The sequence below is a fragment of the Pogonomyrmex barbatus genome, unplaced genomic scaffold, assembly GCF_055798465.1.
Source record: "Pogonomyrmex barbatus isolate J1 unplaced genomic scaffold, ASM5579846v1 scaffold20, whole genome shotgun sequence".
In the NCBI taxonomy this organism is placed as follows: Eukaryota; Metazoa; Arthropoda; class Insecta; order Hymenoptera; family Formicidae; genus Pogonomyrmex; species Pogonomyrmex barbatus.
In genome coordinates, this window is record NW_028297117.1 from 1,867,283 (window position 1) to 1,882,127 (window position 14,845).

The 14,845-nt window shown below is 37.0% G+C and overlaps 1 protein-coding gene across 4 annotated transcripts in view; it reads right to left on the reverse strand.

Moving 5' to 3' along the window:
• The window catches only part of PlexA (plexin A), a 251,240-nt gene that overhangs the window by 207,403 nt on the left and 28,992 nt on the right, over nt 1-14,845 (reverse strand). Inside the window, exon 1 of one of the 4 annotated variants that reach the window (XM_011646988.2) lies at nt 4,351-4,640. The exons of the other annotated variants lie outside the window; for them this stretch is intronic. The gene's annotated coding sequence lies outside the window, so the exon portion shown is untranslated. Of the gene's footprint in view, nt 1-4,350; nt 4,641-14,845 lie in introns of those variants that run through there. 4 annotated transcript variants of the gene reach the window in all.

Genomic DNA, 14,845 nt, shown 5'->3' on the forward strand with positions numbered 1-14,845 from the left:
TCGTCTAAAAAATGCACCTTGCTCATACACGGGGCTGACTGAATGACACATCTCTCCATTATCCGTGTCTGTCCGTCTTGAGATAGCCGTGGACAATGGCGTAACTCAAAGTTACTAGTATCACAAGACAATGCCTTTCTGCCCACCCGCAATTCCGTAAAAAAATATACGATATCTCAAAATCTTTTTTATTTACATATAATTAAGCTTACAGAGTAATTGCTTATTTTTGTTGGCTTTATGCGAATATCTTTAAGCTCGTCGCTATTTATATAATCTTAGAAACTCAAGATGTATTTACTTAACATTTAAAAGAGAAAATTCTCAACATTTTTGAAGTCACGCCATAAATATGTCAATTATATATATTCGAGTTGCTCAACTTCTTCAAACATAAATTACGTTAAAAATACTTTTATAAAAAAGTGTTGGAATTGACCGCGTGTCGTTACCTTTTACGAGAAACCGAGAAAAGTGTTCCGTATAGGCGCACTGTTGACACAAACGGGGGCTTATCTACTTTCTCTGAAAACGGTCCAACGTTTCACGAAGCAATGAGTACTTCAAGCTTGAAGTAGTACAAACCGCTCGAAAATGCTACAGTTTTGTGCGGTGGACGGAGGAATAAAGAGCGCGTTGTGGCCGTTACGAGAACGGTGGATTACACACGATTCACCGCACGAGACTCGGGGATGATATATACGTAATGGAATACCATACGGAAGAATACTGGCCGCATAAATTCAGGGCGTGAGTCGTAGTGGCGACGACGACGACGACGACGACGACGACGCTAAGCGACATATTTCCCGCACTCGCGTTTGTATCCCGAAACGGTATTAAAGTATTAAAAACGTCCCGGTGAACGTTCCACGTCCCTTCCGGCCTGCTCGGATCCTCCGTTTTCGATTCCCCGCGAGATACGCATTGCGCATTACGTTCGGGACGCGAACGTGAAAACCGCGTTATCTTCACACGAACGTGAGAATTATTTTATCACAGACTCCGAAAACACAAGGCGTGTAAAATATTCACGCACGCTCCGAAAATTCTCCATACTTGCGATTGCTCCGCGAGAGAAATGCTGAAATATTAAAATCCGAAGAACGACTTTATTGCCCGCGTCTGAATACGCATGTTTTTGGCTTGATTCAAGAAGTCGTATGCATATGCAGGCGTCTCGAAAAAAACATGTGTATATGAGTGTGTATACTAAAAATATCAATTTTATTTTTAAACAGAAATTTCTCGGTAAAATAAATAATGGCGAACTTTTTCTCAGGAGAAATTTTTGTCATTGATGTATTCAGGATTTATTATAGGATTTTAATATTGAAAATTCAACAAATAAATAATTAAATTTAAAGCGCACAACTTTTATAAAACCGTAAATTTACTTATAAATATAAAATTGTTGTATTTAATATGTTATAAATTGTAAATCAATATTATATCTTATAATTAAATGTCAACAAATTCCAATAAAATAAAATCTATTTAAAACAGTTATTGAAATTGTGTGTTAAATAATATTTGATATATTCGCACAATTACGTAGAACTTTTATAAGCGATAACACATATGCCATTAATAAAGAATTACTTCATTATACTAAATACTATCAAAAATTAAATTAAAAAATAATAATTGGATATGTACAAATAATATGTTTATAAATCTTTAATTATTTTCTTTAATTTGATTTTGGATAATATTTTATAATAAAGTATTTGTTTATTAATGTCATGTGTATGTCATGTGATGTGTTTGGTTATAGAAGTTTTATGTAATTGTCAATCAATTTACGACAAAATTAAAATTATATTAGCGTATCACACATAATCATATCGATATATTTATATTATAATACGTTGTCGATTTCACATATTGTTCTCCGAAACGATATTTAAATATTGAAGTCTCGTGGAAATTTCTTTTTCGAATATCGTTTTCGATTCAGGGAAATCGCATTGTGTCTACATGTTCAACTATGAATCGTATTGAATACATTATTTTATCACGAATTCCAATTGCATCAAACATCAATTGACGTATTCTCGTGCATTTCAAAATGTGATTCTATAATAAATTCAAAAATACGTCAACATTCCGCATTCTATAATTTAAATGTGTTTGTCTTATGCGACGTACGACAAAACATATATTATTAATTTGCATTAATTATCATATATTCATGCTTGTGTGACGCAAACTAAAATATATCACACCAATAACACAACAAAATATAAATATCAAAGATGATTCCTTTACAGTTATCTTTTACAAATGCAAAAGTATGACAGAGAACATATTACGTAGTTCCATACAAAGAATATAGTAGAAAAGAATTTTGAATATTCTTTATGTGCGAAACAAACGTATACTTGTATTATGTTTGCTGTATAATAATTTCATCGAAGTCACATATATCTGTCAAAGTTATAACCATTTGTTATATAACTACAAACACCGAGAAATGTTGAAATAAAATATAAGTTTGAAAAGCAATGATTATTGCAAATGATGTGCTGATATTTAGATGAAAAATAATTACTTAATTTAAAATTTAGAAAATTTCTGTACTCGAAATAAATAATACTTTAACAAGGTTTCACAATTGAAGCTTAATTTAAAAAAGACAGCGCTTAAAATAAAATAAAGTAATAAGAGACAACAGCGTTGAAGAAATCGTCATTAAAGAAACTGCAAACTGAATAAGCATTCTCAGAAGAAAGGTGAGACAATTACGGATCGTTTTGTGGAACAGAATATTGACGCGTAACAGTATAAATATATGCACATATGAGATAAGATAGTATCGCGTGAGAACGATATTTTATTTCACTTCGTGTCCACAATACCGCGATAAATGTCCACCATTATTTTCTTTCAGTACGCGCCAAAACATTCTAGACAACTTTCTAGAATACTCCTTCACAATGAATCTTGTTAAGTCACTTTCCGTCGACATCGTAACGTATAATACGCCCCAATAAGAAGATTTAAGGGTTCGAAAGTTCCGCATTTCTTAATATATATATATATATATATATATATATATATATGTATATATATATATATATATATATATATAGATATAATAAATATTAATAGAGTAATATTAATAAATCCATATTTTATCGATAACAGAAGAGCACTTCATTTTAATTGTATCGTTATTTTTAATTAGCAAACAGAAGGAAAACTCGCTTTGGAAATATGTAAATTAATTTTCACGGTAACGTTTCTTCCTTCAACCGTTTTCATTTTTTCGACCCGTTAGACAGCTTCGCGTCACGCTTAAAATTTCATCACACCCTTCTTCCTCCTTCCAATTTAGAATTCAATGATGTTGGAGCAGCGGCTCTCAAAATCCACACGTAGAATTCTCAAATATTAGAAAACTAAAGAATCTTTGTTCTTGTAGGATATTAATAAAAACGGGATGCAAAAAAATCTTTAATTTGTTTGTTGTTTTTCTTTATCTGCAACTACAGCAAATCATTTTGAATAAGCTTTTACTCCAAAAAAAAAAAACCAATATCCATTCTGACATTTTTGTAAAAAATTGAACTCAAATCCACTAAAAATGTGATAATTACATTAGTCATCATCAGTATGTATATAGAAGAGTAAAACTGCATTTTCATAACGTTCAGTGAGATGAATGGAATCTAGTTTATGATAGTGATTCAATAGGAGTCAGCGGGAGTCAAGAGGTTAAGAACCGCTATTCCCAGAGTGCGATGTTCTCTCAAACACAGACCGGACTTGCTTTCTTTTCAACGCAGTCGCAACATCTAGCATGTTCAAATCGAGCTAGACAGCATCCAGCTTTCCGATGAATGCAGAATGCAACGGTCATTTAAACTCTACAATCGACTCACAATGTGTTTGTGTTCCCATAAAATCTCATAAAATCGACACGTATGAATCACCCAGGTATAAAGAGCCAGAATTCTTGGAATTAAAATAATTCGTCACAAATTTTCATATTCAAAAATAGAATCTATTTAAAGCTAAAGAATAAATTTTTTCTGCCTGTCTAGTATCCAGTCAAACCGTAAGTAAAATCTCTAAACGTGATTCATTTTATCATCGTATATCCAATCATTATGTTATCGATTTTGACTAATTTTTTTTTCAATCTATGGAAATCTTTCAAAATTTCCATAGATTTCTATTGACTTTCCCACGGTTCACTCGGGCTCCTCCCCCGACAACTCGTCACTCAACGTACAGAGATTACAAAAACCACGCCTACGCGAGAAATATCCGTCGTGCCGGAGAACCATGACGAGAATTTCGGCCTTGCGAGCCAGCACCATGATGGTGGAGGTTAAGTCTTACCTGTCACGCGTGTTGGCGCCTGTCGGCGGCTTTCGTGTCTCTCCGTGTAACTTCGACGGCGGCCCGCACGCCGACACGCCTGTACATTATCCCTCGATACGTCACTAAGCCCTGATATCCGGCCTGCAGATGAATTATTATTTCACTAATCACTTGCTTCTCAAAGATGCTCCGAATATACTCCGGCACTATACGACGCACGAGGAACGAACGCGGTTAGTCACCACCGAACTAACGTATCGAACTGCTCCGCACTGGTCTCACGTGATCACACAGCGGCACTCGCGCACGCGTCCTCCCGCACGGGGCGACGATCGTTCGACGAACTGACCCGGACTGTGAATCACAGCTGCGGCGGCAGCGGCGAAGGGCTCACGAGCCCGGTGACGGGGACGGCCGAGCGCGCACGAGCCCGGCCGAAGGCGCGCGGACTCGCACGAGCAGGCGCGGCACCGGTTTTCACAGTCCCGGAACAGTCCCGACGCACCACCACGCCGTGCGTTGCCTTCGTGCCTCTTCGAGGGGTGTCGCGTGACCACGCGAAGTCGCAACGCGCAACGCGCTGTACACCGTCTGGCACGAAGGCTACACTCGTTATCTTTTTGCTCTCGTTTCCGATCGTGAGAGTCGCCGTAGGTCGTAGCGGATAGGGAGAGCAGGTAGCGGAGAGAGAAAACGACAGCGTGATCGGGCCGCGGCCGAGGCGGTAGCCCTTTTGCCCGATGCTCTTTTTTCCGAAACGTTTAACCGTCGCCCTTTTCTCGCTCTTTATCGCGAATAATAACGCGGGGAGCTCCGAGGAAACGCGCGCGCCCTCGTCCTGAGGAGGACGACGCGCGCGCGTACGTGCTTACGATGTTACAATCGATGACGAGCGAAGGTAGTCTCCTCGAGAGAGCGAAACGACCTTCCTGCGAGCGAGGACGTCGCTATTGCAAAACGCGATGCTTGGCCAACCCGACTCCGCCGAGTCGTCGAAGTCTCTTCGTGTATCGAGTTTCTCCGGTGAAAACATCGCGCCCCGCGATTCTTCCTGCCTCGGCAAAGCGACGAGACGACGCGTTCTCACGCATTTTTATCGGGTCCGGCCGGCGGGGAAAGCTTCGACTTCAATGGAATTCCCTCTATAGTCGGTGCACACTGCCGCTCCGATGCTACCTTGCGACGGTCGTGCACGCGTCCTCGTGGATTGAAATAACACGCGCAAATTAAAACGACGCAATCGAGAGAACTAAGAAGGAATTTTATTGCGCGCAGCGCGCCTCGTTCTCTCGTTCCTGATAATGGATGTGACAAATAAATCTCGCGATTAACTTTGCGTTAATTACGAAAACAATCATGAAACAACATCGACAACATATTTTTATTATTTTTCTTTTTTTTTTTAGAAAAAATACCTCGATAGAATATACGTGCTTGAAATTTGACTTTGACGCGATAATTGAGTTTTGCTTTTGTGCAACGTTCCTCTCGAAATACACGGACAATCCTGAATGCAAGTTCTTTGCCAGTCACTCTTTGAATTCTACAATGTAGACGTTTCAGAAACGCGCGATGAGTCCAAATCGAGTGCTTAAATCAACATAACGCTTAATTCACTATACTGTGAATCGCCCGCTCGTACACCTTATCCGTTCCGTAATAATGTGTAACGCCGCGTTAATGGTGTCCAGATGTTATGCGATACGGACGACGAAATACGATAGCTTCCTCGTCAATGAGCGAGAAGCGTTCCGCATACTGGCGTAATGTGGACATCGAGCAATTCCGCAAGTTGCTTGCTCGCGCATGAAGCAAAGGAATATCGTTTTTCGTCAAGCTTTTGCCGGGACCGAGCGAGTGTTGCGAGGCGACTCGCGCAGTAGCTCGAAATCTGAGCTAGAGAATGTATTGTTACGCATATTTGCATCGATGCAGGAGGACATTGTGTTCCACATTATGTGTGTAACATTAAACTGTCGTAAGAATTTCAGATTTGAAAATCGTTTCCAACCAGAATATAAAATTAAAGACAAACGTCAAAATTATTGAACTAAAAAGATAGCTAATATCCTTATTATCTTCCAGATGGAACAATCTTTGACTGAAGAAATATTAAAATAAAAAAACTGATAAAATATGTTAAATTCTATTTGTAAAAAAGAAACACAAAATTGCAAAATTTTTCAATTTATTGTTAGTGGAGTAAAGCTGTCGCATCAACTTAATCTAATTTTCTTTATGTATAATTCCGATTTATTATTCTTCACACGAAGCAATTTCACATAAAACAATCCTTGTTGTGTATTTAATTAGATTCATTTATTGTTAGTTTACTTTTAACAAGTTTAAAAATATTGTATACAAAGTACTAATTTAATCAAGCATGACAATTGTACAATTCTAAAGAAAAAGAAATCATTGATGTATAGTTTCATGGTTCCTCGTTAAATGAAATATTTAATGCAAGGCTCATCATGATGATGAAAGCACCACGAGTCACATTATCGCGACATCCGCCTCGTCCGTTGCAGTTGATAAGACGAAGGGATAGGCCCACGCCACCTACGCTTACCAGAATGAAAGTTAGCCCACTCATTCTTTCGATCTGAGCCCAACAGCGCACTTGTTTACAAGGAGGTTCAAAATAATATCAGGTACATAATTTAGTAGACTAGAGATCTGCACAGAATGTTTAATTATTGCCTAAATCATTCTTAATCCATGTCAATTTCCTGAAGCCATTCTTTTCTTATTCATTCCTACTGTTGTTAAGTAATATTTATGAACAACTTCAGTCTAACTTCAGTTTGATGATATTACATTTTCAAACTTTTCGCATGAATAATATAAAAGACCAAACAACTGACTTGGATATCTTGTACATATCACGGTAATTTCGTGTTGTTAAAAACGCGTCTCTAATCTGTAGATTTAACATAAAATTGTTCATTTATGTGTACGAACAAAAGAAAATAAAATCTCAAGTCACGAAACTCATAACGTAAGTTTACGAGCGTGTCGAAATTTCTCGTGTGTTTCATGATACATGAATCAACGTAGAATAAAATATTATATGTGGATCTTTCTCGCCGGAAAGATTTTTTTTTTCTCGTTCCAAATACGCGACATCTCGAATCTTAGGGCGCGATCCACTTGCTGCTACAAATACTTCGAAGTATTTGATTAGCCAATCAGAACAAAGAATTTTATGAATTGGCCAGTCAAAAAATGTTTCGAAGCATTTGTAGCACCAGGTGGATCGCACCCATAATCATTGATTGATCGGTTGGCCGTTTACAAGTTCGTGCAAGTTTAGCATGAGGCTACCTGTATGCTGAATCGGAGGAAACCTCGTGAAAGAGTGGAGGTTGTTCAGCGAAAGAGAAAGGAGTGTGCAGGACAGACAGAGAAAGAGAGAAAGAGACAAAGAGAAGGCGAGAGGTGGGTAACGAGGGAAAGAAAGAGAGAAGGAGACAGAGCTGCTACAGGATAGGTAAGAGAGATACGGTCGTTGGCCGGTTCGGGCAAGGCTGCCGGCAAGGAGAACCAGGGCTGTAGTTACAAATAAAGAAGATGGGCGCACACCTCTATCGACACCGCTGCTGTAATAACGGGGCGCGCACAAGAGAAAAGATGCGAATCGTCTCTCCCTCATTTCTCCGTCCGCTCCCGCCTCGCCGAGGAGCCTTAAAAACCGGTGCGCTACTTGTAAACCAGTTCCAGATTTAAAAAAGCACTCGGTGCTATCGCGCGTAATAAGGCTCGCGAAAATAAGGCGTTATCTCGGCAAGCTCGTTCCATCATCCAAAAATTATAATCGGATTCATCACAATACGATTAATGGGATTTACATTATATATAAAGTACGATGTAGAAATATACTATACTGGGAGTTCAAAAACTAAAGTATTATTCGTAATTTATTTCAAATGTTTGTTGCGAGAGAGCATAATTTTCTAATTTTAATTAGTTTTTAGAAGAAACGATTCTATTTTCCAGAAAAATGTTATTTTATAAAAATATGTTATTTTATAAAAGTTACAAAATTTATATTTATTTATTTCTCTTTTCTCTCTTTTTTCAGATTATTTAAAAAAAAAATCAATTTATTTATTTTTAATTTACATTCTAAAAAAGCATTTTAAAAAAAACCTTTTAAAAAAGGAAATACTTCGTTTTTTTTATATATAAATAAATGTCAATCAATCGAAATCTAAATTATTTTTTTCGTTATCATATATTAGATTATTTGGTGACATATAAAACATTCATGATATACAACATGTAACACGATTTAATCTTGTAACACTAATTATTTTTACGTTTATTACGTTCGATAAGCTTTTTCGATCGAATTACATCATTTCGATCGAATTACTTGGAATAATTAATTACAACAACATAGGAAAAAAGTCATCGGAAAATGTATTAGTAATCTCCGGATGGATATGCTGCCATTTATTTGGAAACTGTAAATCCGGTTTCGAAAATCTTGCCAAACTCGATATACTACCATGAGTTTATATCCGTGTCACATTAAAATTCATAACGTTTGAAAGCCGTGCACATATCACTTTCAAAGTAAGCGAGACTATCGCTGCATCTACCTACCTCGGAAAACAGATCTGCGCGCGGTGCATCGAGCGATTGTAATAAACGTGCTGGCCGTGATTGGACATTCCCACACGAAGAAATCTGAGAAACGATTCGTATTCGCCGCGAGTGACCGTTACGCGCGCACCAAGCGGTAATACTACCGTAAGCAAGTATATACTCCACACCTTAGCGATAAGAATTCCCAGTATTAATCACGCCCGGCTTCCCTTATCGGTGCATACTGATTATTAACCGCGACGGCGTCTCAGCGCATATCCGGCGCTTCTTCCTTTTTTACGTCAAACCGCAATATTTCCCCTGTTGATAACCACCTATCAACTTAGATACAAAGCTAAATTAATTAATTTGCGGTTTGACGAGATATACTCTTTATGCTACTAATTATTATACCCACTCTAAAAAAAAAAAAAAAAAAAGGCCTGTCTTTATTCCATGTGTGAAATAAAATTCCGTAACCAAGTGACTGAATAACTTTCTATTGCTGTTGTTCCAAATTATAAAATATTTCTTTTCTTAAAGTGCAGGTTTAAGGTGATAAAATTTCGATATAATTTCTATATAAAATAATGTATAATCTGGAATCAAATAGTGAAATAATGCGATCTCGTTTATGCGTCGTTTAAAGCATAACAATCGTCGTTTAAAGGATGTTCGTTTTAAAGGATATTCGTATTACAGCCCTGAGAACAACTCCCTGTTGCCGTTTCACCATATAATTCCGAGAGACGAGGAATTCTGTTGGATCCTCGGGATGCGAGTATCGCGAGTATCGAAGTATCGGGACAAAGGAATTTCAAGGACAAAAGGATAATTCGCATTGTATCTTGACACTAACGGAATCCGTTCCTATTTGTGTCGCAATATAACAAAATTACAAACGCTATCGTTCGATTAAAAATACGATTAAAGATGATAATAAAGCGTAAAAGCTTGGAAACAGGCAACATTTTTCCGAATCCGATCGTGACTGAAACAGGTCACCTTAAAAACCAATGCGGATAGACAATCTTTTTCCTTTTTCATTTCATTCAACATACGTCAGAGTCAGACGAATTTTAATGGATTTCTTGTATAAAAAGCGTACTTTTGAAAAACTTTCTTTCAAAAAATTTCAAAAAATGTTTTAATCCGCTATCGTTGAAAAACACGAGAATAAATCTTTGATCCGAATGAAATAAATCTTTTCGCCGAATCACCGCTTGGGGAATTCGGCAAATAATTATCTCCCGTTCGTACTAATCCTTCCCGTCCTCGCTTCGTCGTTCAATTGTTTGTGTTCAACGACTAATTTTCTGGTATCGCAGATTGCACGACGTCGATTACAACTTCACGCGATATAACACGACGATGGCGAAGTTCGTTCGAGCTTGACTTTCGGCGATAAAGGCATTCGAGTACTCGGGCGACCGAGAAGCGCAGTCGGCCTGACCTAGAAACGTCAAAGCGACGAAGACTCGTCGAAATAGCGAGGACGTTCCAGCGCGGTATCGCCTGCCTTGCGTTCGTCGACAACAGATGGAATTCACTTAGCCATCATGCCGGTGAGGCCAATCGGCGGACTCGTCGGAGCGTGAACCGAGTTAACTGCACGGCATGAAGATGGAATCCCGCGGAGTCCCGCTGGGCGTACAATTACGACTTTTTCTCGGCTCTAAGACTTGACGATCTTCGAAAAATATGTTTTTGACTAATAACAGACGAAGGGGGAGAAAGAACTTTATTATCGCAAACTAGCTAGGAACGTTCCTAACTAGGAATGTCATCTCGGCGCGCAAGGATGAAATCGATGGCGGTCGACGGCGACGTCGTCACTGAATAAAAATGCCGGCGACTGAAAGGCGTGTGAAAGGCGGGTTCGTTCCGATGGAAAAATCGAACGATGTATGCGGTGCGCGCGTCGAGTGCATGTGTTGCGTATGACAAATGTGAGGGATACTCACGAGAACGGAAATGCGGCATCTAATTTCCGCGAGTCATGTGATTCTGTTTGACGCGTGGGTGTCGTATTATATATGCCAAGCTCGAAACAAAAATGATTTCAAAATCATGTAAGGGACATGTTCAAATTAGATGTACACGACGAACATGGATGCAAAATCCAAGGTGTGATTTAAACATCTAAAATTGTAATAGAATATTTCAATTTTTATTAAATAGATTATCTTCAACAATGAATTTCTCATAGTCTAGAAAATCTAGAATTCGTTATATATGATATAAAAACTGTCTTATATCATTTATTAAGTTAGTTTACAATGGTATATTAATCTGAATGTACAGAATAATCTTTTTCTCTTCCTTCATCCTTTCTCTTTCTCCTGTAAAGAATACTGTTCACACACACACACACACATATATATATATATATATATATATATATATATATATATGGAATTAAATACAATCACAAAAAATTAATTAATTTAATACACTTTCATGTTTGATTTCCTATACACAGAAATATTTAAAAGCACAATTATTAATGATATTTATGTTTTGCGTCCATAATATTTTAGAATTCTTTACGCTAAATATTTTGAAGTGTGAAACAACGAAAAGATTCAATGACATGCGAAACACCACATACACATTGCTCTGCAGAAGCCTTTTAATATGAGAAACATATTTTCCGGTAAATATTCAACCAATTCAACCAATCGGAAAGATTTAATTTAAAAAAGAATTTAAATTATCACTCTTTTCAAATGATTGAATTACTTAAACATTCGATTATTTTAAAAAATTTTTCGATTTTTCGATTTTTCTACAAGAGTCAAAACTGTTATCAAGCGAACGTTGACTAATTGTGGCGTGCAAAACGAATTACTCGTGCGCGAAAGTAAGGATCTCCCCTACAATGGTGAAAGCGAGCATCCATCCGTTCAAAGAGATCGAATTGGAAATAATTATCTATCGTGCACCTCGCCGTCGGAACACGATGCGATAACACAATGCTCGATTACGATCTCCGCGCGCGCACGACCTCGCGAGTACGAAGCGCCGCGCCGCGTGCGTCAGTCGTATCGCGAATTTCCATTATCGGGATCTCAATCTGCCCTCGACACACCGACGAAGACGATCTGATCTTTACACCCTGGGAGCACTCTTAGCCCCGCCGCGCGCGCTCGATTTCACCCTCGATAAATTCATTCCTCGACTCGCGCGCTCGGAGAACCAAAGAAATTCGAGCTCGAGGGGATGAGAGGAGAGGGAGAAGAAACGAGAAGACCAGTTCGAGATATCGCGTCTCTTCAGTCTCGAAGACTTGAAGAGTGGCGACACATTTATCGTACGAGCGCAAAAAAAAAAAAGCACAGCTAATTAACTGGTTTAACGCTTTCGCGGGCGTGAACACATAAATGGCCTTTATTCATGAAATAAAAATTGCGTCACGTGGAACCTGCTGTTGTAGTCAGCGAGTGGATAATAGATTATTCATGCCTGATTCGAAATTCGAGCAGGTGCTTCCACTTTGCGTGAATGAACAATGAACCGACAGAAACATCGCATTCAAAGTCGCACGCAATATATATAGTTCATTTTATTAAATTATTATTTGTTAATTGTTTTACAATAAAAACAACGATAATATTTCTTCTAGAGAGAATATTGATGTGGCTTGCGTGCTGCACATCATAATTCGCGATTTTTAAATTCTTGCTTTTTCATGTTTGCACGTCTCTTTAGTAACAGTAATAAAGCCGCAGTTGCCAATTGTGATGTCAAAATTTCCGCACTATTCCTGGACAATTCAAAGAAACTGTCCTTTCCCAAAAGAAGAGCTCGTTCACAGAGAGAGACACATAATCATCTTCATAATCATCTTGCATTGCGGTTTACATGTCAGATTCGAAAAACATAAATCATAACACAATTACATAAAAAAAAATTTTAAAATCGTTAAAGAAATAATCATTCACAAACATCGCAGTAAAGTTTATTATCCAATTTCTACAACTTTGTTTCGTATCGCCAATAACTGCGGAAATATCGATTTGTATAAAAGTACTGGAGTCTTGAATCATCAGAAATAGAACTAATTAGTCGTACAGATAACATTGATAATCTTTAATCTCTATTTAAAAAAAAAATTGGCATTATTGACACTATACTTATCACTCAGTCGTATTCGAGAGATAATGCTATGATAAACAGAGCGACACGCATCGTTAATTTCTCATTTCAGTCTTCTATCATACGAATAACACAATCCGTTGCCACAATCCGACAATGTGTTTGCCAAATAAACACATAAACACATAATATGTCAGCCGGTTTCTCTAATACAAAATATTTAATGTAATTGCGTTAGTTATATGCCAAATATTTTATTTCTTATATATAAAATTGATTTCGATAAATGTTACCGATTATTATCACATTTCAATTTCGTTTTCCAGACTCTTTAAATTTATAGTTAGGACGATGTATTCTTAATTCAATACTTAATTCAAAACCTAATAAAAACATTATTAATATGAATAAAAATCCTTTTCGTTATGAAAAGAATGTATTTTAATAAAAAAAAAGTTGACACATAATATCTAAAAATGAATAAAGATTTATCAATTTATTTCTGGAATAAAAGTATCGATTAAAGCAGTTTATTTCGAATCATCAAGGTCGTTTTAAAATTTTCTAGAAGTCACGGCAAAATCTCTCTTTTTTTCTCTTCCCTTCTCTCGCCTCTTGCCACCCCCCCCCTCCCCCTCGACATACTTCTAAGAACGTAAAACGATAGTCGCGACACGGATTCGGAAATAGAACTTCGCGTGTCCCTTAAAAACCCATATCGATCCCCCTTTCATGGCTTGGCGCACAACGCGACCCGGCGATTTCGAGCCCGGCGGGCTCGCGCGTTCGAGACATTCGTCTCGTTCGCTAAATTATTCCACCCACTCGCGCGCACCATGTGGAAACTCGAACCCACCTACCTCTCCGCGAGAACATCACCCTCGATTGAAGGAACAATGAGATATGCAGGGGATGTCTCGCAATACCGCGCACTCCGCACTCCGCATATACCGAGAGAACAAACGGAGAAGCGCAAACTCGAGATGAGATGTGAGGCATCGATGGTCTCTAAAAGATAGTAAATTAAGGGTTTACGATGATGTATAAATTACTAGAAAATTAACGGGTGTTACTTAAGCGAAGAAATTTTTGGTTAATAATTCCCTCGTCGATTTGTTAGAAAAAAGATTACTTGGGCACAAGCCACGGCCAAATATACCGTATAGAGTCCTTAATTATTTAATAATGAATCGTTGAATAATAACCATCTAACATCTGCTTATTATCGAGGAGTTATTGTAACTAGTCAACGACATTCTTCTTAGTATTCGAACTTAAAGTGTAAATAGATAATGAAATCTCCTTTCAGATAATTACAAGTATATCTTATTCAGATATTGCTTTACTCTTTAGAATTTTGAAATGTAATTTATAGTCAAAATGTAATTTATAGTCGGAATGAATGCATAAACAACACACTCGTTGTTAAGATTAATATTAATATGTTTAGATAGGATAGATTGTTTTAAATTTGTAATTTTTATTGATATATTATTGATATAAATTACGTTTCTTTTAGGATTGAGAGATATTAGATTAATATTTTATTCGATATTTGAAAATGGATTAATTCCTATGTTTTTTTAATTGTTTATTGACGATCAAACGTCTAACGAGATATTGTGTATATATTATTATTTTATTTCTTTTATTATATATTTTTAAATTACATTTTTTTCTTTAACTTTTAAATTTATTTCAATATTTAAAAAAATTTAATAAAATTATAGAAGTTTAATATAAGTTTTTGAGAGAATCTTACAATTTATATATCTTTTCCTAGTAAAATACCTATATACCTATATTTATTTATTTCATATTT